Source organism: Camellia sinensis, chromosome 5 (assembly GCF_055761805.1).
Source record: "Camellia sinensis isolate YWXY chromosome 5, ASM5576180v1, whole genome shotgun sequence".
Lineage (NCBI taxonomy): Eukaryota > Viridiplantae > Streptophyta > Magnoliopsida > Ericales > Theaceae > Camellia > Camellia sinensis.
Genome location: NC_138965.1, coordinates 158,531,108 through 158,557,688, shown reverse-complemented (window position 1 = coordinate 158,557,688; position 26,581 = coordinate 158,531,108). Strand labels below are relative to the sequence as shown.

Here is a 26,581-nt window from a genome sequence, read left to right as displayed (position 1 = left end):
GCAGGCATGTAATAAAGTATTTAAATTTTAAACACTTTTGATTTATTTGTTTTGATTTTTTATTTATTTATTGTAGAGATTGTATGAATTGTAATATAAGCTATGATTTGCGGTCAAACTGGCTTCCTAGGTTGTTACCCAATACTTTTAGCGAGAAAAATATTTTCTTTTGCAATTTTTCTTAAATTTTACTCTTTGTTTTTTTTTTTTTTTTTTTTTTTTTTTTTTTTTTTTTAAATTTGGTGTTCATATTTGATTTTTTTTTAAGAATCATTGTAGAAACTCTTAATTTAAACTTCGGTAATTACTATTTTTGTACAAACTTATATTGCATAAATGGTTTGTTAAATGCAGTTTTAATATTTTTTTTTGTTTTTTATTTTTACTTTTATGATGAATTTTTTGGGAAAAAAAAATTGGTGCTTGTGACAAATTTTTAAAAATTTACTTTTTCGTTATTGAGAAAAATTCAAGCAAGCTTAATCTTATTTTAGTTTTGTCGTTTATTTCTTTATTTTTCTTTTTTTTCCTTCAATTTTTTAGATTCTTCTTGAATAAAAGGACCTCAAAAATAGGAAAAAAAATTAGTCTAAGGTCCCTCTCCTATTTTTAATAATGAAAGATATTCACAATAGTATTTTATGATATCTAAGGTCCCTCAACCCTACATCCATATATCACAAAGAAATTTGACTCTCGCATATCAAATCTCATTTCTCTCTCTCTATATCTTCCGAGGCTCTGATGAACAAGATCAGAACTCTCGACTTTCAAACCAAGGACTCCCTCTAAGTCCTCGAGAACCGCGAGGTCACAATCGCTAATTCCGTCTCCGCTGTGACGGTCTCGAATGGAGCAAAGATTGGACGTTTTCGGAACCCCCAGATCAAAAGGCCTTCTTACGGGAGAGTTTGAGAAGAAATAAGAATGTAAGCATATATAGATGCATATTCGTGTATATATATATAGTGTAGATATGTGTGTAGTGAGATATGGATGGAGGAGATTTTTTGATTTGCAGCTACGATTGGTGTTGAAGTTCATCGAAGTTCATCCACTGGATTTCTTCACCAACTGTGGAAAGATAAGGTTTTACTGTTGGGATATTGCTGGGCAAGAGAAATTTGGAGTGGTTATTGGTAAGTTATTCCTTTTTAGTTTTGTAGTTTTTGGTGTTTTTTTGGTATATATGAAGAAATTAGCTGTTTATAATCATGATCATTTGTTTTGATCTTGTAGTCATTGTAAGTGTTGCTTTTTAGATGTTTATTTCATTGGAAAATAATATTATTTTGATCTTTTTCCCATGGCCTTTCATCTGTGGGTTCAAATACAAGTGCTGGCAATATGGAAAGGTTTGTCTGAGATTTTTTCTGGATTGTAGAGTCTAGAGAAATTCTTTGGGTTGAGAGAATTTCTCTGGAAATATTTGTCTGGAAATTTTCTGTGGGTTGTGGAGTCCAGAGAAATTCTTTGAGTGAGAGAATCTCTGGAAATGTTTGTCCGGGAATTTCTCTGGGTTGGGGAGTCTAGAGAAATTCTCTGCACCGAATTTTCTCTGAATCAATGTTGAGGGACCTTAGACATTATGAAAATATTGAGTGTTCTTTATACTATAAAATCTTAATATCAGGGATCTTAAAAAAAAATTCCCAAAAAATTAATATGAATTTATTTATTTTAACTGAAGGAAAGAAAAATTAGGAAAAATGATAATGTTGTAAACAATTGCCAAACAAGGTGGATGCTCATATTTTCTATCTTTATTATAAAAGATATTTAAAAATAAATTTTCTAATTCAAAAATAAATAAATAATTGGGCCAAGTAACTCATGAATTGGACAAAAAATAAAACATATCTCTAAAGACTATGCTTGAGCCAAGAATTATTGGTATAAAAATTTATTCAAACTCAATTTTAGGCTAATTTTAGTATTTAACCTAATACTGTAACCCTCCAAACTAGCTTATTCCTATCACAATCTGAGAAACTACGATGTAATTTAGACATAAACTTTAAATTTATTATTATTAAATGTTTATACTGATGAATCAATGAATTTTTAGATGAGGTGTAAGGCTAAGGCCAGAATATGACCCATAATTTTCAGCGATTCGATTTAGATTTTTTTTTAATACATGAAAGCTATTTTTTTTATTTAAACTAATTTTAATTGATTTGAATTTTACAAAACAAATATGTTGAGTAAATTTTACAAAATGGATAATGACGTACTTGGTTAGTTGACAAAATAAAATTACAAATTCATTAAGACGAAATGTAGATATATTTTATCATAAATATAATTTTTGCATGGGAATTAGTTAATGTTAAATTATTTTAATTTAATATTATAAACAAAGATTTATTATTATTTAATTTCAAAATAGTTTTTAATTAATTATTTTAACCATGCATACCTGGGATAATACGCTAGTAGGAAGTGAAATAAAAAAGATTATTTGGTTAATAAACTTTTAAAATACAATTCAAAACTCAATTTTTAAAAAATTTTGTTTGGTTAACAAATTTTTAAAATACAATTCAAAACTTAATTTTCTCTCTCCTGTCTCTTTTTCTTTTTATTATTATTAATAAATTAATTAATTATTTTCTCTCTCTCCTCTCTCCTTTCAAATTCTGCACATCAATCAATTAAATTTTCTCACTCATCTATTCAACTAAAAATAAAAAATAAAAATAAAAACTACAAATCATTCCAAAATTATATTCAAAACTCATAACCAAACAAATTTTTAACTTTCAAAACTCTTTTCAACAACTTATCTTCCAAATTATAACTCAAAACTCATTTTAAAAATTAAACCAATCGGAACCATACTTGCTTGGTATTTTTTTAATATTTTTTTATTTTTTCAAAATTAAAAAAATACCCACCCCCTTTCATTTTTGACAAATGCTAAAGCTGTGTTCATCAAAATGAATCTGAAAACATTTTTGAAATTGTTTGCTACACAAATTTAACCCATAAAGACTCATGTAAAGGCATAACCTTTTTGACATCAAAACCAAAGACTCAAGAAGCAGTAATCTAAAATTAAATTTAAAAAAAAAATGACTAATTTATAATACAATCTTCTTACTTTTTACCGTGTTAATCTTACACAAAACAATCCAAATGCTTTAAAATCAGGGCCAATGAACAAAACTAAGAAACAAGAAGCAAAAACACTATACACCCCTCAAGAACAGCAAGAAAAATACCAAAAACAGTCCTATGCAGCACCATTGTTGGTGACCCATAAGCAATCGTCACCGGAAACTGACACTGATCATCTGATGGATCTTCATCAGTCACCATAGCCAATCCAGAGAAATCACAGTCCCAACTGTTCTGATCATTCAACTGATAGTACATATTGAAAGCATAGGAAGCATTTCCTTTTGCACTAAGGTGATTACATGAGGACCCATATCCCAATGCAGTGCAATCAGACATTGTACATGCATAATCAATGTTTCTTTGCAAATCTTGCAAGTCATCCACATGTGGGTTCAAAACACACCACCTTTTCATCATGTAATCCACTCCGGTAACCGCCGCAAGTCCCTTATTTTCTCGGGTACCAAACAGGTCCAATTCGTACTTGGGTTTCCCATCAAACTGAAAAATCCCCCAATGCCTTTCAAAGCAACATGGGGCGATGCTCTTGGCATCCTCATCGATTAGGCTAAAGAGGTAAGCCTCAATAATGCCTTTTCTAAGTGGGGTCCCATTCCCACTTAGGGCGTGTCGGACTAGACCTTGATTGAATCTCTTGGCATTTTTCACGTTGGCATTTGTGTCCCCATCAGTGGGCCACCCCACTTCCCCTACTAGAATCTTTAAGTCGGGGTACCCTGCCTTAGTTAAGGACCATACTAAAGTGTCGAAATTTGCATCAAACACATTGGTGTATTCGTAATTGCCATCCCTAACAGTCTTATTATTAGTGTTGTTGGTATCGAAAAATTCAAAGTCAAAGGGGAAATAAGGGTTGCCATAGAGGCTAAGGAAAGGGTATATGTGGACAGTGAAAGGGGCATCATTGGAGTTGAGATATTGGATTACTTGGATGGTGATGTCCTTGACCTCGGGCCGGAAGTCACCAGTCGACGGGACGGGATTCAAGTGCTGTGAGAAGTAGACGTCAGCATTGAAGGGGATTGTGGCTTTGACTTGGGATCCGAGGCCGGCTTGTTTTAGGGCTTCTTGGATGTTCTTGAGGGCTGGTAATGTGAAGGGAAGGAAGGTACCATTTTATGTTTTGAGAAAAGGTTCATTTCCTACTGCAACATACCTGCAAAAATGGATACTGTTAAGGTGATTTAAATCACATTATATTAATAATTTACAAACACACACACACACACACACACATATATATACATATTAAAAATGTATAAATTACAAGAAGATGAACTTATTTGAGGTCGTGTTTTGAAAATATGATTTAAAAAATACAGTTTGGATTTCAGAAATAAGTTCAAAATAACTTACGTTAGAGAAATAATTTTTGAAAAAAACTCTGGATTGATAAATGATTATGTTTATACCATGATCCAAACACTAGACAGAAAAAAGGGAAAAAGAAAAAAAGAAAAAAAAAAGAAGGTAATATTCTTTGCACTTTGGTGATATGTTACTATCAATAAAGACCTGAGCTGCTATTTTAAGTATCTATAAAATGGACATTTAAGCCTAAGTAAAACTCAACTAAAAATGGAAAATGATTATGCTTATACCATGATCCAAACACTAGACAGAAAAAAGGAAAAAAAAAAGAAGGTAATATTCTTTGCACTTTGGTGATATGTTACCATCAATAAAGACCTGAGCCGATATTTTAAGTATAAAATGGACATTTAAGCCTAAGTAAAACTCAACTAAAAATGGAAAATGATTTGCAGGAAATGGCAAACCATTCAAAAGCAGATTGAGAAGGTAAACAAAAATATTTTGAGGTCCCAAACTAAGTGGGAAATTAGTATGAACAGCTTGAATTCAACAATTATAAACCTCAATAATAATAATAATAATATTTATTTAAAAAAAAAAAAAAAGAGTAAAAGAAAGAAGAAAAAAAGGAAGAAGAAGATAAGACCATTTCAAGGAAGAATACTCCAACCAAAACCAATTTAAGGTTTCTGAGTGTTGATAAAGCCATATATGTATATGCATATCTTCTGGACTTAAACGATACTCGTGATATATGGATAACTGAAGGTATTTGGGTCCAAAGGACTCTGTCTTGGGAAGGTTCTCGTCATCAAATATATATATACACAGATAGACACATTATGAATTATACAATTGAAAGAGGATTGAAGAAACAGTGTGAAGAATTGGGTTTAAGAATCAAGAACAGAGATGGGTTAGGGATAAAAATTAAACTTGTTTGACTCAATTTGATATTGACTCCAATGTGACTGTAACTAGTCACATAAGCCTAAGCAAACTCAACTAAAAAAAAAAATTGATTTGCAGGAAGTAGAAAACCATTTAAAAGTAAAACAAAATATTTTAAGGTCCCAAACTAAACTAAGTGGGAAATTAGTCCAGAATAGCTTGAATTCAACAAATAAAAACCCAAAAAGAAAAGAAAAGAAAAGAAAAAGTAAAAAAAAGAAGGAAGAAGGAAGAAGCAAGAAGGAAGAAGAAGATAAGACCATTTCATGAAAGAACCCCCAACTCCAAACCATTACATACAAAACCATTGTTTATATGTAAATTACACAATTGAAATGGGATTGAAGAAACAGTGTGAAGAATGGATTTTAAAAATCAAGAACAAAGATTAAACTGCGCGTGAAAAAGAAAGAATAAGATGGGCATTGCATGAAAGAACCCCAAGTACTGATAAAGTTATATGTTTATAGAGATATATATGTGCATATTATATTTAGTGATGAGAGTCATGCATTGGGATTGTCTTTATAAATATATATATATATATATATCAATTATACACTTGAAAGGGGATTGAAGAAACAGTATCAAGAATGGGATTCAAGAATCATCAAGAAACACAAATGAAGATTGTTTGGACTCAACTTGATATTGATTCCACCATTGTAACTATATCTAGTGACATTGGCATCAACCCAAGACGCAGCAAACTCAGGGTCTTGGCTCATCGGCTCCAACATGAAATTGGGTATAGCCAGCATCACTTCAATCTCAGTCCCAATCAGAGCCCCCAAAATCATCTCATCTGCCTCAAACAACTTCACTTTATCAAACCCATTCTCCTTCAGCATTTCCACCACTTTCTCCGGCGGCAACTGGTGTGTTGCCATGGTTCCCCAGTTCACTCCCACCCCACTATACCCACTTGGAACCGAGCTCAACAACACCAAAACCACCACCAAGAAATGATCATAATGAGGTCTTGGCTCTTCCATTTTGGCTAATTCTCTTTTATGTGTGTGAATCCTTGATGAGTTCTCTATGAATCTTTCTTGAATCAAGAGAAAGTGAAAGAAAGGAAAGGAAAGGAAAGGAAAAGAAAGGGGAATTTTCTTGGTGTTTGGAGTGGGATTTATAGAGGTGAAGAAGAAGGAAAGCTTTTCTCTCTTTTTGCTCTCTCTCTCTCTCTGGAATTTTTAATGGTTTTATCTTCTAAGAAACTTCAAGGGTATGGTGAAAATTTTGGTTGGAGGGTGGAGAGAGAAAATGAGAGAGAAAAAGAATGGAAGATTCCTCTCTTAATGCAGTTAGTCAGTTATGTGTGGTGCCAAAACACATGCAATTTTGTGCCCCCAAAAAAATTGTCAGTCAAGAGCTGTTAGTATTGAAGGTACATTCATCAAATGTTACCCATATTTTTTAGTCTGTTAAAATTAGAGAATAATAGAATAACTGTCCTTCATGTGTCCTTAATTACTTTTTCAGTATATACAGGGAAAAGGATTATCTGCATCTAAAATTTCAAAACAAAAAAATATCCAATGTATTTTTAGGCATATTAGGGATGCATTGGGTATAGAAGAATTGACATTTTGGGCATACAATGATACAATTTTGAGAATTGCAGACAGAATAGTGCATTGGATACAAGAATTTGAGATTAGGCATATAGAATTTTGTGTAAGAATATCAGATGAATTTTAATGGAAATTGTTAACTACTTAACACATTCAGAAATGGTTGTATGTTTCTTGTAAAGTGAGGTAGGTAAGGAATGTACAATCATGAAATGCATTGCTAATTAGTACCTAGAAATATAAGCCTGAATCTTGACCAGTTGGGCTAATTCTGAGGGCTGACCTGTGACGAAGGTCGGCCTGACCCTTGAGCTCATTGGGCCAGGTTTGGGCCTAAAGTTTTGGCCCACTAGTCAACCCCACCCATTAGAAAAAAATCTTGCTAGTTTAGTTCAAGGGCAAGCTTGGACACCATTTTCCCAGCCTGGCACGATGTTGACATTAAGACCATCTTTTTATTGGGAGGAGAGAAGCTGGTGATTGGGTTAGAACTAAAGAGTTATGAAAGTTTATATCCACATTAAGGAATCAAATGGTAGGATAGGAGTGGAAGTGGGAGCAGAAGCGCAAAATGTTCTTAGGTAATATCACTGTCATAGCTTAGTTGTAGGAATCGTGCAACCAGGTAACGAATCTTCGTAAGAAACGCGATTCCGTGTTTCTTAAAAAGAAACGTATAAGAATCGCATTTCTGTAGAGAGAGAAACGCGATCCTGTCCAATATGGGATCGTTGGTCGCTATGAACAAAAATCCTAGCTTGTTGGTCAACAAAGAGAGAGGAGAAAGAAGGTGAAGAACCTGAAGGTCGTCTCTAGATATGTCCTGCTTCTTTGCTTCGTTTTTCTTCTTCTTTTATTACTTCGAAGATCGTCTCTCTCTCTCTCTCTCTGTGTGTTTTTCGTCTCTATCGCAGTTCGTCTCTCTCTCTCTCTCTCTTTGGCAAATCGTCTTTCTCTCTCTCTCTCTCTCTCTCTCTCTCGCAAATCGTCTCCTTCTTACTGATCATCATCGTCTCCTCTGCCTTCGTCTTTGCCTTCTCTCACTCACACTCTCTCTCTCTGTGGCCTTCTGTCACGATATATATCTAATATAAGTAATATATATATATATATATAAGATAAAACATATATAATCTTTATATAAATATATACATAAAAAAAAAAAAATTAACACATTATTATTTAATATATATCATATATATACATATAAATATATAATAAAAAAACATTTAATTAAAAAAATAAAAATATTAATATATATAATCTTTATAATATATATAAATAAAAAAAACATTAACACATATAAATATAATATATATATAGAGTAAATATTATACATATTAATAAAAAAACACTAACACATATATGTAAAATAAAATACAAAAATTAACAATAACACATTATTTAAAAAATATAATAAATAAAAAAATAATTAATGTGTATTAAAATAAAAATATTTATAAAAAAACTTCTAATGTGTATTAAAATATATATATATATATATATTACTGCTCCCCGAGGCGCTCCCAACTTAAGAAACTTCTATCGGCTCCCGTTCCCGCCCCCGCTCCCGCTTCATGTAACTAAGTGTCATAGTTACAATGATATCTCAATCTTTAAGTGCATTATTTGTTTTAGTCTTTTCACTCACAAATAGGTAAAAATAGAAATGAGGAAAAACTCCTAGTTCTTCTTCACCAATTTTTTTAGTGACAAACACTATATGACGCTAGTCCTGCCTAATTACCATGAAATAGAGTTGGGATCCAAATATTACAAAAAAAAAAAAAAAATTAGTTGGGACTAGTTCGGTTGGTCAAAACTCGTATATTTTACTAAAAGTTCAAAAATTCAAATCTTGTTATAAGACCGACCTCCTCCCTAGACTTGTCTCTCATATCACATTGTTTCGCTAAGCCATCCAAGCTTGGTTAATATACTTGAGAGGCTCCTCTTCTCAAAATCAATTTTTTGGTTTGGAAGCTTTAATATAATATTAGAATTGGGTCTTCAGAAGTCTATAGTAGGTTAAATCTCCACTGAATGTATAATCTCTCACCTCTATGTCACCTCCATATGCTATCTGCCATACATATGTGCGAAAGTATTAGGCTTGTCTCATATCATCTCTTAATTTTGAGTTAGATATTTTAACACTACCTACAATTAAAAAAATAAAATAAAACCTTGATACCATTTGATTCATGACCACTAAATTTATAGACTATTTTTTACAACCTTTTTTCAAAGTTCTGTCAACTGCATGATCTGATTCTTTTCTTCTTTTTTTTTTTTTAAAACCTTTAAAGTGGCAATGACATTAGTGTCAACCTGTGGAAACTGAGGACAAAGAAAAGGGCTGGACTTTGTTCGGAACCCAAGAAATTTTGAAAGACTATCATGACTTGGTTAGTTGGAGACTGACTTAAAAATTTAGAAAGAGGATTGAAGAGAATCCTCTTAAAAATGATAACCTTCCACCCTACACATACGTGTTTCCTTCTCATGCATGCAATTTTCCTTCCGTTGTTTAATTTCTTTTCCCTCTCCTTTTTGTCAAAAGAAAAGGTCAACCTTTTCTCTCTCTTAGGGTTGCCAAAAAAAAAGAAAAAAAGAATAGTCTAAAGGCTGTAATGCAATTCCAAATAAGGATGTACTGCCTTCACTAATGTTTATCTTGGTTCTCATATTCTATTATTACCGAAAGTAAACCATCATTTGATTCCTCTAATTTTCTTTCTCTTGAACTTTGCTTTAATTTGATGTCATTCTTTAACTTCGGAATTGTGTTCGAATTTTGAATTTGTGGGGAAAAAAAAAAAGGGAAAAGTTAATGAAGAATAAACAATTTTTTTACCTTTTCAATCTCTTTATATCTTTATATTTTCCTTCACAAATTTAAGCTTCAAACAAAAAAAAAAAAAAAATCACTTTTTGTAATTAAGTGAATGTTATCCAACTCATTAATGAAGGTAAGAAAAACTACAATGTCATAACATATGTTTCTTGATTGAGCTAATTTTAGGAGTTTAAATTAAGAAAATGATAGTTTAAATGAGAAAAACGAAGATGGATAGAAGAAAACAAGTACTGATTGATAACATTGAAGATGTGAGCAAAGTTCAAGGGTGGCTCCTTATTTCAATCTGTGTCAAGAAATCAAGGACCTCCTTTCACGGGATTGGCAATGTTATCTTCAACACATTGGGCGTTCAGCAAATACCTATGTGGATATTTTGGCTAAAGAAGCTAGAGTTCTTCTAGCCTCTTGGCAAATCCTTCGACTACCTACGTCTTCTATTATTCCACTGTTAGAGTTAGATAGGCAGGGGCTTAGATCCCACTGCCCTGTTTCTTTGTAATTTTCTTTGGGGCTTTGCCCGCCTTTGCAACCAAAAAAAAAGTTCAAGGGGCAAGATTACAATTTCAAGTCTTCCTAGTGAATGAGCAACTTCCTTACGGAGTGATTTCCGAATTTGATTCTCATTGCTGCGCTATGCAACTTCAGCAAATACAAATATGTGAATAATATTGCTTAGCAAAAGTTAGGCAAGGCTTGCTTAAATTACTGTGTTAAGATGAAGATGAGATGTGAAAGCATCTCATTTTACTCTAACCTCAGGTTAACGTAATGATTCGTGAAAGTCAGATTACATCATTACACACCCTTTGGTTTCTTGATGTTGAAATGCATATTTGCATACAACCAAAAACTTTTATCCAGCATTTGATGAAGTTTTTTTTTTGCTGAGGAAATTCATTTAGGTTGTATTTAAACCATGAGTTTAGGTATGGATCTCAAAAGAGAAAGTGAAAATGTGAGTAAAATACGAGTGAAATATAACTACATAATAAGTGCTTTTCTATTTTTTTTTCCCCCTTTTTTGACCAAACTAGTTCCTAGTTTTTAAAAAAAAAAAAAAATTCACAAAAACAGATTTTGAAAACAAAACCAAACAAAGTGACCTACTTAATATACTATTACTAGCCTTTTGTTCTGTGAATGCCCTAATGAAATTAAGAATGTACAAGAAAAGGCATCACACTATTAATCACTTTATCTATTACATTTACTCTGTATTTACTGTGTGAATACACATAAGAAGCCAAAAAAAAATGATGAAATCTACCTGATGAAGTAGCCTAGACAACCTCATGACTGCAAATTTAGCAAAATTCAAGACAACTCAAAATCACCCTCCCCTAATGGAGGAAAACTATGACGACATTCCAGTCAGCTTGAATCATTTAGTCAGGCCTTGAATTAGAAAGACATCCTCTCATAACATAAGTCAATCCAGAAATAAATTGATTAGAAACAATCCAGGTAACTCATTGATTTGTTTGGTACCTAAATACAATTCATTTAAAAAGTTTACTATATCGTAAATTTATGACCGAAATTTCTTCACATTTAATCACAAGAAAAACTTCAATTAAAAAATTTCAAACTCAATCAAATCCTCTTTTTTGATGATTGAATGCATGCTCCCATATTTACTAATTGCCAAACTCTTTCTCTCCAAGATCCGAATACTTTTGATAATAATTACCGCAAGAGAGTTCATATAATTACAGCACACAAAGGCAATTTATTTGATAAAACATATCTCTTCTCAACATCCCCATAGTCTTTTTATGCAATTCCAAGTGGAAAGTCCATCAAAATTAGAACTTGCACAACAGCAAGTGCGCGCACAGTTGATTGTATAAAACTCGAAGAATTTATGAGCATTTCACTCCACACACACACACACACACACACACACACACACACACACATATATATATATATATTAGGCAATGTTGTGAACTTGTATGATTGTATAATGCATAATCAAACTATACTGACCAAACAAACAAGTTTCATTGAACATTGACTTGAATATATGGCAAAGCATTGCATACCCATTTAGAATCCGAGCGGCGACCTTGCACAGTTCACGAGGGGTTCGAATTGCTCACAACTTCAAATTCACATCAAACTTGCTTTCATCCAAAATTTCACTCTTCATAGATTCAAAACTCAGAAGCTTTCAAGCCACAACATTCAATCAAAAAACACAATTAATTGCAGATTCAATGGTTCGAAATTTTATTGTGATAGATACAGATTCCGAAACCCTAGCACGAATATATAACGGGTCGTTGGAGGTTTTCCCCAAACCCGATGTCAAACTCGATGACCGGACCCAAATAGGCTCCGATTACTACGGTGTTTGATTACGTTTACGTTTTTAATTTATGTTTACAAAGTTTTTACAAACAGATTTTTGTTTATTTTTAGAAAAACATAAATTACAAATGCGTTTAGTTTGAATAGAATGTTTAAAAAAAATTTAAAAACATAAACTAAAGAATATGTTTGTTTAGGTATAAAATATTTATATTTATTTTTATTATTTATGACAATGGGATCACAAAAATTATAATTGAAAAAAAATTAATTAAAAAATTAATTGAAAAAAATATTTGAAAAAAATGAAAAAAATTAATTAAAAAAATAATTGAAAAAAATTTAATTGGGAAAAAAATTAATTGAAAAAAATATTATTTGAAAAAAAATATTTGAAAAAATAATTAATTGAAAAAAAAATATTTGAAAAAAAAATTAATTGAAAAAAAATAATTGAAAAAAAAATTATTTGAAAAAAAATTAATTGAAAAAAAAAATTGAAAACTAAAAACGTAAACTCATTTTTTGAGTTTACGTTTTTTCGCCAAATTTAGAAACTGAGACAACCATTTATAAATTAAAAAAATTATCAAACAAGTTTTTATTACAATTTTTAAAATTTTTGTAAATATAAACTAAAAACTAAAAACGGAATGGTTACCAAACAGACCTTACATAAACATCCAGGTTGCAACATGGATAACAAACACAATTCTGAATTTTTTTTTTTTTTTTTTCCCTTTCAATAATGGTGTGATTGTTTAGACGGCTGGATAAGAGAATTGTAATCCATCGAATTATTTTTTGGGATCGTTTAGTAACATTTACGTTTTTAATTTTTGGTTTATATTTATAAAAATTTAAAAATTCAAATAAAAATTTGTTTGGTAAAATTTTTGATTTATAAATTAGTGGTCTCAGTTTATAAATTTGGCCAAAAAATGAAAACACAAAAATGTGCTTCCGTTTTGAGTTTTAAGTTTTTTTTTTTTTACCACCCAACACTAGCCACCACCTGCCACCATTTTCCATCACCGTCTTCTGCTACCACCACCCCACCTCCCACCACCACCACCTGCCACCACCACTCACCACCCACCAGCTACCACCCGCCTACCACCCACTCGCCACCGCCACCACCACCACCCACCACCCACCTCCCACCTGCCATCCACCCACCACTACCATCCACCGCCCGCCACTACCACTCGCCACCTACTTGCCACCACCACTCACCAGCCACCACCACCAGCCACCTGCTACCCACCAGCCACCCGCCATCCGCCACCCACTTGCCACCACCACCCGCCACCATCACTATCCACTCGCTACCACCCACCACCCGCTACCGTCACCCACCCATCCACCGCCACCACCACCCACTCGCTACCACCCACACCCACCACCATCACCCACCTACTCGCTACCACCCACACCCACCACCATCACCCACCCACCCGCCATCACCACCCATCACCCACTCTCCACCACCACCCCCCACCTGCCACCACCACCACTCACCCACCACCACCAACCGCCACCGCCCACCACCACCAGCTACCCACCACCCACCGTCATCACTTTCCACCACCGTCTTTCGCCGCAACTTGCTACCACTTGTCATTTCTTACTCTTTTTTATATTTTTAAATTTTTTTAAACATTTTGTCAATTACCAAACGCGTTTGTAGTTTATGTTTTTCTAAAAATAAACAAAAACCAGTTTATAAAATTTTTATAAATATAAACTGAAAACGTAAACGTTACCAAACACACCTGTGTTTGGTTTGAGCTTTCTGAATTAAGTTTTTTGAAAATTGAGTTTTTTGATTTTCGTATTCTTTTGTTTTTAGTGAATATTTTTTAAATTTTAAATATTTTTTTTACTTTTTTAGATACACCTTAGTTAGATGTATCTAAAAAGTAAAAAAATTATGAAAAAATATTTTAAAAAATTAATAAATACATAAAAATATAAAAAATGTACTGAATTCTTGTATTTTTTTTTTTATATTTTTGGTATTTAGTGAATTTTTAAAAGATTTTTTTTACAAGTTTTTTTACTTTTTAGGTGTATTTATGTTAGGTGTGTCTAAAAAGTAAAAAAATTGCTTAAATATTTAAAAAATTCAGTAAAAACAAAAAAATACGAAAAATAAGAAAGTAGAATTTTCTGAAAAGTGTTTTCTGAAAAATGAAAACAAGCAATTATTTCCGGACTATTTGGTTGGACTGGATTTGTATCCTATGTGTTGTTTAGTCACGGGATTATATATTTGGATTGGACTATTTTTGGTGAATCCTATGTTTGATTAAACAGGCTGGATAAAGATAAATGTTCAAAAGACTATTTTACCCTTATAATTTATAATTTATATTTAATATATAATTTTAAATTTGTAATCTATAATTTATAATTTAACAGCACTAAAAAAATTAAATTTATAAGGCCATAATTTTTAATTTATTATTTTTAATTAAATTAAATTTATAATTTATATTTTTTATTAAATATATAATTTTAAATTAACGACAATAAAAAAATAATTTTATTTAATATATAGATTAAATTTTCAACAACACTAAAAAATTTTAATTTATAAGACCATAATATATAATTTATTATTTTTAAATAAATTTAATTTATAATTTACATTTTTTATTTAATATATAATTTTAAATTAATGACACTAAAAAAAATTATTTAATATGTAAATTTAATTTTTTAGCAACACTAAAAAAATTTAATTTATAAGGCCATAATTTTTAATTTAATTTAATTTATAATTTATAATTTAACTTTTTTATTTAATATATAATTTTAAATTAACAAGACTAAAAAAATAATTATAAATGTTCAAAAGACTATTTTACCCTTTTCTAATTGGTTACTAAGTAATAGCATGAAGGGTAAAATTGACATTTCATAAAATAATCTCATGGGATACCAATCTCATGGTTTCTATCTCACCTCCCCCCATGAGATAGGATAGTCTCATATTTGTGGGACTAATAGTCCGGGGTACTATTAATCCGAAGCAAAATTTTTCAAACAAACAATGGACTATTAGTCTGGTGGGACCAATAGTCCAATCCCACACCTTAATCCTTCAAAAATGTGTTTATTTTGAAGGATTAGGGTGTGGGATTGGACTATTAGTCCCACCGGACTAATAGTCTATTGTTTGTTTCAATTTTTTTGCTCCGAACTATTAGTCCCCCTAGACTAATAGTCCTATATTTGTGGGACTATCTTATCCTATGGGGGGGGGTTGGGATTATTTCCATGGGATTGGTATCCCATGGGATTAAGCTCTGAAATGTCCATTTTATCCCATGTTATTACTTAGCAAGCAATTAGAAAATGATAAAATAGTCTTTTGAACATTTATAAATTATTTTTTTAGTGTAGTTAATTTAAAATTATATATTAAATAAAAAATTTAAATTATAAATTATAAATTATACATTAAATTTAATTAAAAAAATAAATTATAAATTATGGCTTATAAATTAAATTTTTTTAGTGTTGTTAAAAAATTAAATTTACATATTAAATAAAATTATTTTTTTAGTGTTGTTAATTTAAAATTATATATTAAATAAAAAATATAAATTATAAATTAAATTTATTTAAAAATAATAAATTATAAATTATGGCCTTATAAATTAAATTTTTTTAGTGTTGTTGAAAATTTAATTTATATATTAAATAAAATTATTTTTTATTGTCGTTAATTTAAAATTATATATTAAATAAAAAATATTAATTTTAAATTATAAATTTAATTTAATTGATAATAATAAATTAAAAATTACGGCCTTATAAATTTAATTTTTTTAGTGTTGTTAAATTATAAATTATAGATTACAAATTTAAAATTATATATTAACTAAAAATTATAAATTACAAAGGTAAAATAGTCTTTTGAACATTTATCTTTATCCAGTTCGTCTAACCAAACATTGGATTCACTAAAAATAGTCCAATCCAGACATCTAATCCCATGACTAAACAAACATTGGATACAAATCCAATCCAACCAAATAGTCTGGGAATAATGTATCCCGAGACTAACAGTCCGATGGATTACAATCTCCTCTTATCCAGCCCGTCCAAATAAACATATTTTAATTAATTTGGTAAAAACATAACATTAAAAACAGGTAAGAGCATTTCTAAAAGGGGAGGTGAAAGAACATCTTGAGACATAATTAATTTGCGAGCGTAAATAGTTTTCTTTTCTTTTAAGGGGCTCATTATCAGAAAAGATAAAGAATAATGCTATATACTAATTACAGTATAAACTAATGTACTAAGAGATGATGTGACATAATTTTAAAGGTTTTAAATATTTATAATATGTATAATAAATAAGATCATTAATGATGTACGGGGAGGAAATAATTCTCCTCGTATAATCCTGTCGACTAAGTCCACGCTCCTCCGTACGACGTCGCTTTGTCACCTGAAAACACAAACGTGAGCTAACCGGCGGGTGTGTGCCGGAAACCTCTCCGATGCCTAAGTCAGAAAACTTGACAAATAGACAAAGCTCTAAGTTCTCAGGAAGATTGTGTTCAATTACCTCCTCCAAGGTGATGTTTGTGAGCTTTTATAAGTTTCCCGTGGCACAATCCTAGTAGGACTTGTATTTCTCCATGCAGAGTCCTCCTAGGATTCATACTCCTAAGGATAATGCTTATCCTTTTACACCCTCCCCCACTGCTTAAATCAAGTGGGATGGTTTTCTCCATGGCCGAATTACCATTTGACCGAAGTAACACTGGCTATGCTGAGCCACAGAGAAGACCGAACTATCCTTAGCTCGGTTCTCTCCTTCAACTCCTTATCTCGGTTTTCCCCCGTTCAACCATGATGTGTTTAGACCAAGCTTCTGAGTAGCAAGCTCTGGCCGATCTGACCACAATACACCGCGATCGGATTAACTCCGAGACCGGACTAACTCTAGTTATGAACTAACCGTGAGGCCGGGCTAACATCAAGTTACCTCCAGACCGGAGTAGCTTTATACCATCTAGGGCCGAAGCAATTACACCTCTCCTAAACCGGAGTAACCATTCCTCTCCTGGGCCGGAGTAACTATGCTTCTTCTGGACCGGAATATCATTGCGGCCTTTTACTGAGTCCTTCACAGTTTGGGCCATAAAGTCCATCTCACAGCTCGGTCCAATTTCTCCAAAAATTACCCTCTCAATTGCCCCTTAATTCCATCTGCACAGCATGATTTGGGATTACCAGTCCAACCGAGCTGAAGTTATCAAGCCTTTCCAACCGAGCTAAAGTTATCAAGCCTCCCCAACCGAGCTAAAAAAAAAAAAAACCTTTAGCCTCTCCAGCCGAGCTAACTTTACTTCGGGCTTCACTTTGTTCGGTCAAAACGTCTCTTCAGTCACGACTGTAACGCTTCCCTTTCCGTATACACGTGGCATGCTCCCATTCGTAGAAGGCAGCTGTCAACGCCGTCTTCGTGTTTCGTAATTTTTGAACAGTTCCCGCTTCTTCCCTCTTCCTTTCCCTCTCTCTCATTTCACAAAACATTCTTCTCATTCTTGAACATTCACATTCTTCTCCCCCTTGTTCCTTGAGCCCCTGAGTTTTGAGCTTGCTGTGTTCGTGCCTCCATCGCTGCTACTGCCTTCATTTCCAAGCTTCCTTCTTATTCGGGTAAGCAAGCCTATCCTTCTTTCTCTTTGTCTGCTTCATCATTTGTATAGTTTTGTTTTGTATGCTTTTTGCAAATACTTTCTTCCATTTGTTGCTTTTGCTTCTGTATTTTTATGAAAAAAAAACCAGTAGAGCTCATACGTGCATGAACTTCTGTAAAAAACTTCCCTTAGATCCAAAACTAGGTAGCAACCGAACTAGGATCCTGTTTGCCCCAAATAGGTAGATCACTGTAATCAATAACTGAACTAGAACTTGAAAGTCTCAAAGAGTCACCAACGCCTGACTCTCTCTAGCCGAAATAAGATCACCGAGTTTTGAACATATCAAACTAGAAACCTCGGTTTTCAACCAAACTAAGCTTTTGGGGCCAAGCCAGCTTTCTTAGTTTCTAAACCGAACTCAGAAAGCTGCCCCTAGAGGCTTATCCGAAGTAACTTTATTCATACTACAACCTATTTAAGCCTTGGGGCTAAACTAGTTTTCTTAGTTTTTTAGACCGAACTCAGAAAGCTGCCCCTAGACGATAAACCGGTCTAACGAGCAACCGGCTCAAACCGAGCTACCAAACCTTTTGATGAACCGAGATAGAACCAGTTTTTTGAGGCCGAAGTAGGGCTCTTATACCTTGCTTTTAAATTGTAGCACGGTCCATTGATCAGTGCTTTAACCCCCTCTGTTTTTTACTTTGCAGACTTAGGTTACCCAGGCACTCCTGCGTACGCTCAACCGAGCTACTGAGCACGATTTTTGCACCGATATAAATTATAAGTAAATTATACATCAAATGGGTAAGTATAGGTATCTAGTTGAGACCCCTGGTGGCATGGCCGAATTTAGGAAAGATTACCAAATTCCTGATGACGTCCATCTGCTGTTGGCCAAAAAAGATGTTATTCCTTGGGAAAAAGAAGGCTACGTCCCTTTTACCCTTCAATCCATAATAGAAACCGGACTACGGTTTCCTGTCCAACCATTGATCTGTGAATTTCTTAGGCAGACTAGATTATGCCCCACTCAACTGTCCACCAACACATATCGCATTATAATGGGAATAGCCGCACTGAACCACCAAACCGGACTAAACCTCGGCCTGGCCGAAATTTTCCATCAATACTCCATCGGCTCAAAAGATGCTGGGTGGGTCTATTACCTTAGGATTCGCCGCCGCCGAGAGAAGATAGTTAAACACACACCGGACAAAGATCTTAACGACGATGATTTTTTCTGGGTCTCTGGGAACTTTAAGGATTTTCAAGCCCAAATTCCTGGCCGACCTATAAATTGGAAAAAGGGAGAGCCCGGTAATTTAACTTCGGTCTTCTTCCTTGTATGTTATTTCGGTTTTTTTAGTCTATTAACCGAACTAACACTTCTCTTTTTGCAGATTTCGCCCACCTCCGATCCCTATATAGCTATCCCAACCTTGCGATTTTGCGAGCCGCACTACGGTGTAAAAAAAGGAGTTGGGCCAAGCTTCTAAACTTTGAACCGACCTACCGATATAGCGGTCGTCGCAAGGCCAGAGTAACCGACTTCCTTCTTGACGAAGCACCAGAACCGGACCCAAACTTGCCCGAAATACGACTTGTCCCATTAACTGTTGAAGAAGAGATGGCAAAGAAAAGCAGAGTCAGGGCCCTTCTGACTGCAACAACCAGAGCCGAAGTACAACCATCCATTGAGGCGCAGCCTGCCGTTGTGGCCCTCCCTTCTCAACGGCCTTTTTCATCTCGCCCTTCCAAGCGCGCCCGGTCTACATCGACCGAACAGCAACTCGTCGATGAGGTTGAATCCATCCCCCAGAGTCCTCAACCTATCCTCCAACCGGAAGAAACCGACCGAGCTGAATCTTTGAAATGGGCCCCGAAGCTCACCTTCCAGGACCGAGATATCAAAGATTCCGATTCGGTTGTCGCTGAAAAAGATCATCTCTTGGCCTTCAACCTAGCCAAGAGTGTGTGCCTCCCAAAAGATATGGAGCACCACTTAAAGCAATTGAACACCGAAATGAAGTCAATTCGGTCTACATCCAAGTCCATGATTTTGGTAAGTAACTCTGTCCGCTTCTTCTGCTTAAATTTTCCAACTTTTACTTCGGCTCAAGGGAAATTTTTGTTTTGCCAGGCCTTACAAAAGAACAATATTACTTACAAGAAAGTCCAAGAACTAAGAAAAACCACAAGGCAAGCAATGGCGGAAGCCGAGGCAAAGGCGGCCGAACTAGAGGAGGCCGAAAAGAAAATGACCGAGCTACAAGCAGAGAACGGCCGACTTGCCGATTTGGTTAGCTCGGCTGAGGCGGAGAGGCAGAAAGCGGCCATTGCTATGAAAGACAAGTATCTGCGGGAGTTGGTGAAGCTTGAGAAGAGGAAAGACACCGAAATAACTTTACTCAAAAAGAGCGCGAAGAAAGCCGAAAAGGAGGGGTACAAGCAAGGTTATAAGAAGGCAGAAGACGCCTATGTCAAACAATGCGACGCCGCCAAGGAGCTGTTTTTTAAGTGCGGCTGGAGGGCGGCTGTGGAGAAGCTCGGTCATGATCAACAGACCGAGGTCTTCAACCCTCCAGATTACTTTATACCGAAGTCCCTTGCGGAGTATGCGGCTGCCTTGCAACAAGAGTTTCTAGAAGACTCAGACTCTGATGACTCCTCCGCTTCTGAAGACATTCCGGTTATTAGTGCAGATCCATCACTTCGGTTGGAGCCCATGGTAGAGGACCTAGCTATCGAACAGCCAAATGAAACTGTGGTTCCAACCGAAACCATCCTGGCAACCGAGAATGAACTTCCTCTTGACTGGTCTTCAAGTTGATGGAGATGCGGCTTTTGACGCCGAAATTGATGAACTTTTTTCCTGATTTTTTCTCCTTTTTTGGTACCTTGTCTTTGTAACCGGGCTGTGCCCTTCTGTAATGACTTTTTAATGAATGAAAAATTTGCTTCAACTCTTATTCCGGTTGTGATATGTATGCCTGTACTTTGTAATGTCTTCTATTACTCCAACTGTTATTTCGGTTTTGGCTGGTTAAACAATACTTACTAGCCAACCACTCTTCAGCCATACCCTTACTTCGGCTGAAGAGTAACAAGTGTTGGTTTATTCCAGCCAACCACTCTTCAGCCATGCACTTACTTCGGCTGAAGAGTAACAAGAGTTGGTTTATTCCAGCCAACCACTCTTCAGCCATGCACTTACTTCGGCTGAAGAGTAACAAGAGTTGGTTTATTCCAACCAACCACTCTTCAACCATACCCTTACTTCGGCTGAAGAGTAACAAGAGTTGGTTTATTCCAGCCAACCACTCTTCAACCATACCCTTACTTCGGCTGAAGAGTAACAAATGTTGGTTTATTCCAGCCAACCACTCTTCAGCCATACCCTTACTTCGGCTGAAGAGTAACAAGTGTTGGTTTATTCCAGCCAACCGCTTTTCAGCCATACACTTACTTCGGCTGAAGAGTAACAAGAGTTGGTTTATTCCAGCCAACCACTCTTCAGCCATACCCTTACTTCGGCTGAAGAGTAACAAGTGTTGGTTTATTCCAGCCAACCACTCTTCAGCCATACCCTTACTTCGGCTGAAGAGTAACAAGTGTTGGTTTATTCCAGCCAACCTCTAAGTTAGTTTTTCCAGCTAACTTAGAATAAAATGCTTGCATTAAACCTAATCTATACTAAGGCTAACTCTTACAGAGAACAACTTGTGCTGAAAAAGAATTGCTCGTTTTATTGAAGGAAAAAGAAATTGCATATGCTTGAAGAAGAAAAGCTAAAAGTAAAATAACTTGAGATTGGCTGTATTCCATGGCCTAGGGATTGCCTTGCCATCCTTGTCTTCTAGGTGGTATGCCCCTTTGCCTGCTAACCCAACCACCTTATAAGGACCTTCCCAATTTGGGCTTAACTTGCCGTCTCCTGGGATCAAGGTGTTTCCCATTACTTTGCGTAGTACCCAATCACCAATCTTGAATTGTCTTGGATGGACCTTTTTGCTGTATTTTCTGATTAACTCTCGTTGGTATGAGGCGATGTGGACTAGTGCTCTTTCTCTTCTTTCTTCTGCAAGGTCGAGTTCTAAGGCTATGGCTTCTCCATTTAAGTTTGGATCAAAATTTTCGCTTCGAATTGTGGGGAGGCCAACTTCTAGTGGGATTACTGCCTCCATTCCATAGGCTAAGGAGAATGGTGTTTCTCTTGTCGATCGTCGAGGTGTGGTGCGGTAAGCCCATAAAACGTGAGGAAGTTCATCTGCCCACTTGCCTTTTGCTTTCTCTAGCCTTTTCTTTAGTCCATCCAAGACGACTTTATTTGATGCTTCAGCTTGCCCATTTGCTTGAGGATATGCCGGTGTAGAATTGTAGAACTCTATTTTGTATTCTTCGCAAAAGCTTCTAAAGATTCTGCCGTCGAATTGAGTACCATTGTCTGAGATCAGTGCCTTTGGTATGCCAAATCGAGTGATGATATTCTGCCAAACAAACTTCTTCACGTCTTTTTCTTTGATTGACGCCAATGCTTCTGCTTCCACCCACTTTATGAAGTAGTCTGTTGCTGCGAGAAAGAATTTTCTGCCCCCGGGCGCTGTTGGAAGTGGTCCTACTATGTCCAAGCCCCACATTGCGAAAGGCCATGGGCTAGTTAATGGTAGGAGTTCTCTTGCTGGTTGATGTATTTGGTGCGCGAATTTTTGGCATTTCTCACACTTCTTCACATATTTCTCCGAGTCTGCTTGCATATATGGCCACCAATATCCTTGCGAAATAGCCCTGTAAGCGAGCGACCTACCCCCTTGATGACTTCCACACACCCCTTCGTGTATTTCGAACGAGAATGCTTCTATTTTGCTGGGATGAATGCACTTGAGGTAAGGCCCAGAGAATGACTTCTTGTATAATGCCATAGATGAAGATAGCCAAAATCGCTGCGATTTCGGCCTTATTCTGTTGGCTTCTTTTTTCTCTTCTGGTAGGATGCCGTCTTTCAGGAACAGGATGATGGGATCCATCCAAGAAGGGCCTAATTCTGCGCAACATACTTCTACTTCGGGGTCTTCTATGCTTGGTCTTGGTAAGAAGTCGATGAGTAATGGATGAGGGATTGATGTATCTGCCATTGAGGCCAGGCCTGCTAGTTCGTCCGCTCGGCAGTTTTCCTCCCTGCCAATTTGTTCTATCCTTACTACATCAAACTTCTTGATCTCTGTTCTGACTAACTCTTGGTACTTGGCCATTCTGTCGTCCTTTGCCTCGTATTCGCCAGAAACTTGGTTTACCACCAGCAGAGAGTCACTGTATACCATTAGTTCGGTGGCCTTCATGTAGTATGCTGACTTAAGTCCTGCGAGTAGTGCCTCATACTCCGCTTCATTGTTGGATGCTGGAAAGCCAAGGTTGATTGCTTGCTCTACAACCAGGCCGCCTGGAGAGATGAGGACTATGCCAAGCCCATCACCATGTAGGTTGGATGCTCCATCCACAAAGAGCTTCCACATTTCTCCAACGAATAATTTCCAGCAAGTGGAAGGATCAGATGATGTCGCGGGGTCAAGAATGGTGTTTTCCTCAAGGTCCATGTTGGCTGTCTGCCCTTTGTCCTCTGTTTGAACTGCTGGTGAGCCTTTGTTTGTCTCTTCCTTGTTGTCCTTAGTATGGTCTGCCTTGGTGCTTGATTGACTACCCTCCACTAGGGGTTGCGCTATTCCGGCGTCAATTTCCGTCCCTAGTTCGGTTGTGTCAGTTAGGTCGACTGGGCAGATATGATGACTTTCAGGAGTAAACTCTGCGACGAAGTCTGCCAAAGATTGGGCTTTTATTGCGGTCTTGGGTTGGAACTTGATGTCGAATTGTCCCAACTCTACTGCCCACTTCAAAATTCGCCCACTAAAGTTCGCCCTTTCAAACAGAGCTTTTAGTGGAAAGGCTGTGAGGACGACTATGGTGTGGGCATGAAAGTAGTGTGCCAATTTTCTGGATGCTATCATTAATGCCAATGCTAGTTTCTCTAAGGGCAAGTACCTTGTTTCGGCTCCCAACAACGTCTTGCTGACATAAAAGATGGGTAAGTGCTGTATTCCTTCTGCACGAACCAATACTGCGCTAACTACGTGCTGAGAGACTGCCAGGTACAAAAAGAGTTCTTCACCAGGTACTGGAGTAACAAGTAGTGGTGGGGAAGACATGTACTCCTTCAAGCTTTCCAGAGCTCGGTCGCATTCTTCATCCCACTCAAACTTGGCCTTTAAAGCTTGGAAGAATGGTCGTAGTCTGTTTGATGACCTGCTTATGAACCGGTTGAGCGCAGCTGCCATACCAGTGAGATGCTGGACTTCTTTGACTGAGTTTGGTCTCTCCAACTCCTGGATTGCTTTAATCTGAGATGGGTCTGCTTCTATACCTCGGTTGGTCACCAGGAAGCCCAAGAATTTGCCAGATCCAACTTCGAATGCACATTTGGACGCATTAAGGCGCAACTTGTGTTTTTTCAGGATCTGGAACATCTCGTCTAGATCTTTAAGATGGTCATTCTCATCCTTGCTTTTGACCACCATGTCGTCGATGTAAGCCTCCATTGTTCTGCCTAACAATGGTTTAAACATCTTGGTGACCATCCGTTGGAATGTCGCCCCTGCATTCTTTAGGCCAAAGGGCATGACCCTGTAGCAATATAATCCCCTTGGTGTCGTGAAGGATGTGACCTCCTGGTCTGGTTCATGCATGGCGATCTGGTGGTAGCCTCTGTATGCATCCAGAAAGCTGAGTCGGTTGTGCCCTGCCGTCAGGTCCACCAGTTGATCAATCCTTGGTAGAGGAAAGCTATCTTTTGGGCAAGCCTTGTTGACTGTTTTGTAGTCGACGCATACTCACCATTTGCCATTTTTCTTTGGCACTACAACTGTGTTGGAGATCCATCTTGGGTAGTGCACTTCTCTAATTGCTCCTGCCTCCAGCAGGTTGCCTACTTCCTCTGCCACTATTTCGGCGTGGTGGAGTGCCGATCTGCGTGTGCGTTGAATGACTGGTCTGGCGGATGGGTGGACATTGAGTTGGTGACTGATGAAGTTTGGATCAATACCTGGCATGTCGTAGGGCGTCCAAGCAAACACTTCGATGTTAGAGGTCAAGAATTCCAAGACCTCTAATCTCTCAGTGCTGGACAACGATGAGCCAAGAAAGAAGAACTTATCCGGGTTCTTCTCATCTATTTTTACCTCCACCAAGTCCTCCACCGCCTTTTGATCAGCCTCTTTACCGACGTCCGCGAATAGTTCATTACTTTCTGGTTCTTCTACTGAATGAACATATCCTTTGGCAGCGCGGCTGCCATTCACCGTGGCGAAGCATTGTTTTGACATGATCTGATCTCCATAGACTTCTTCAATTATACTGGTGTCGTTGGGGAACCGCATTACTTGGTGGTAGGATGACGCCACCGATCGCATGGCATGCAGCCATGTTCTGCCCAGGATGATGTTGTAAGTGGAGGGGACCTTCAATACCCAGAACTCCACTTGTTTTGTTACGCTTCCTGCTCTGACTGGAAGGATTATTTTGCCGACGGGCCACTCTGGCATGGAGTTAAATCCAATTAGGGGAGAAACTGCAGGCGCCAAGTCTTTGTCTTGTAGCTTCAGTTGCTTGAATGTTTCGTAGTACATGATCTCACATGAACTACCCTGGTCTATCAGAATCCGCTTGACGTCAAAATCCTTGACTCGGATAGTGACTACCAGAGCATCATTGTGAGGACAGTATATTCGATCCAAGTCTTTATCCGAAAAGGACATAACATTTGTTGCCTCTGTCTTCCCCTTCTTGATGGCAGGTTAGGCACTTAATACTTCCCTAAAGTGCTCAGCCTTCTTGATTGATCCCCTGAGCTCGTATACACGCTCAGGTTCAAAGACTCCATGTATCACATTGATGATACCTTGTGGTGGGGCGTCGATCGGCATCCCATTGGGATGGTTATTATGATCTTGGAGGGTTGGTTGCGTCCCTCCTTCAATATATTTGTCCAAGTGGCCTGCTGCCACCAACTCTTCCAAGTGTTGTCTTAACGGTGTGCAATTCTCAGTTCGATGCCCCTTTTCTTTGTGGAAGGTGCACCGTGATCTGTCGTCGTAATCTTTCTGGGCTTCCCCTAGTTTGGCTGGCCACTTGACGAAAGGCTCATCTTTTATTTCGCTCAGAATCCGATATATTGGTTTTTTGAACACCGTTGTTATGGCAGTGCGGATTCTCACCCATCTTTTGTCTGGGTCTTCTCCGTTATCTCGTCTGCCACGCCCGTTTTTATTTTGCCGATCTACTGTATTGACCTTTGCGGAGGTCTTCTTTTCTGGTACTGCGGTTGCACTAGATTTTGCTTTGGCACGTGCGCCATCCTCTTCTACCCTGATGTGCTGATGCACTCTCTCCATCAGGGCTTCCATGGTAAAGGGTGGCGTCATGGTGATCGAGTCCCTCAGTCTATTTCCGACTGGAAGGCCACTTTTATACTGCGCAATGGCTAGATTGGTGGGGCAGTCTCCAATCTGATTGAATGTCTCCCAGTAGCGACTGTTGTAAGATCTGAGGGTCTCTTTTTCACCCATGTCGATGGAGAGCAACTGGTCTATTTCCACCGGTGTTTTAGTGTTTGTTCGAAACCTTGTTACGAACGCTTCTGCCAATTGGGCCCAGGAGACTATGCTGCCCTCTGGGAGCTTTTCGAACCAGGTCAA

General features: G+C 36.6%; 1 pseudogene across 1 annotated transcript; it reads right to left on the bottom strand.

Annotated features, from left to right (window-relative positions):
- Positions 1-3,050: 3,050 nt before the first annotated feature.
- LOC114297990 (glucan endo-1,3-beta-glucosidase 8 pseudogene) lies at positions 3,051-6,407 on the bottom strand (annotated as a pseudogene). The gene is made up of 2 exons (XR_014331187.1): positions 6,058-6,407; positions 3,051-4,303 (listed from the first exon to the last, which is right to left on the bottom strand). The product of XR_014331187.1 is annotated as a glucan endo-1,3-beta-glucosidase 8 pseudogene (transcript).
- Between the last annotated feature and the right edge of the window lie 20,174 nt (positions 6,408-26,581).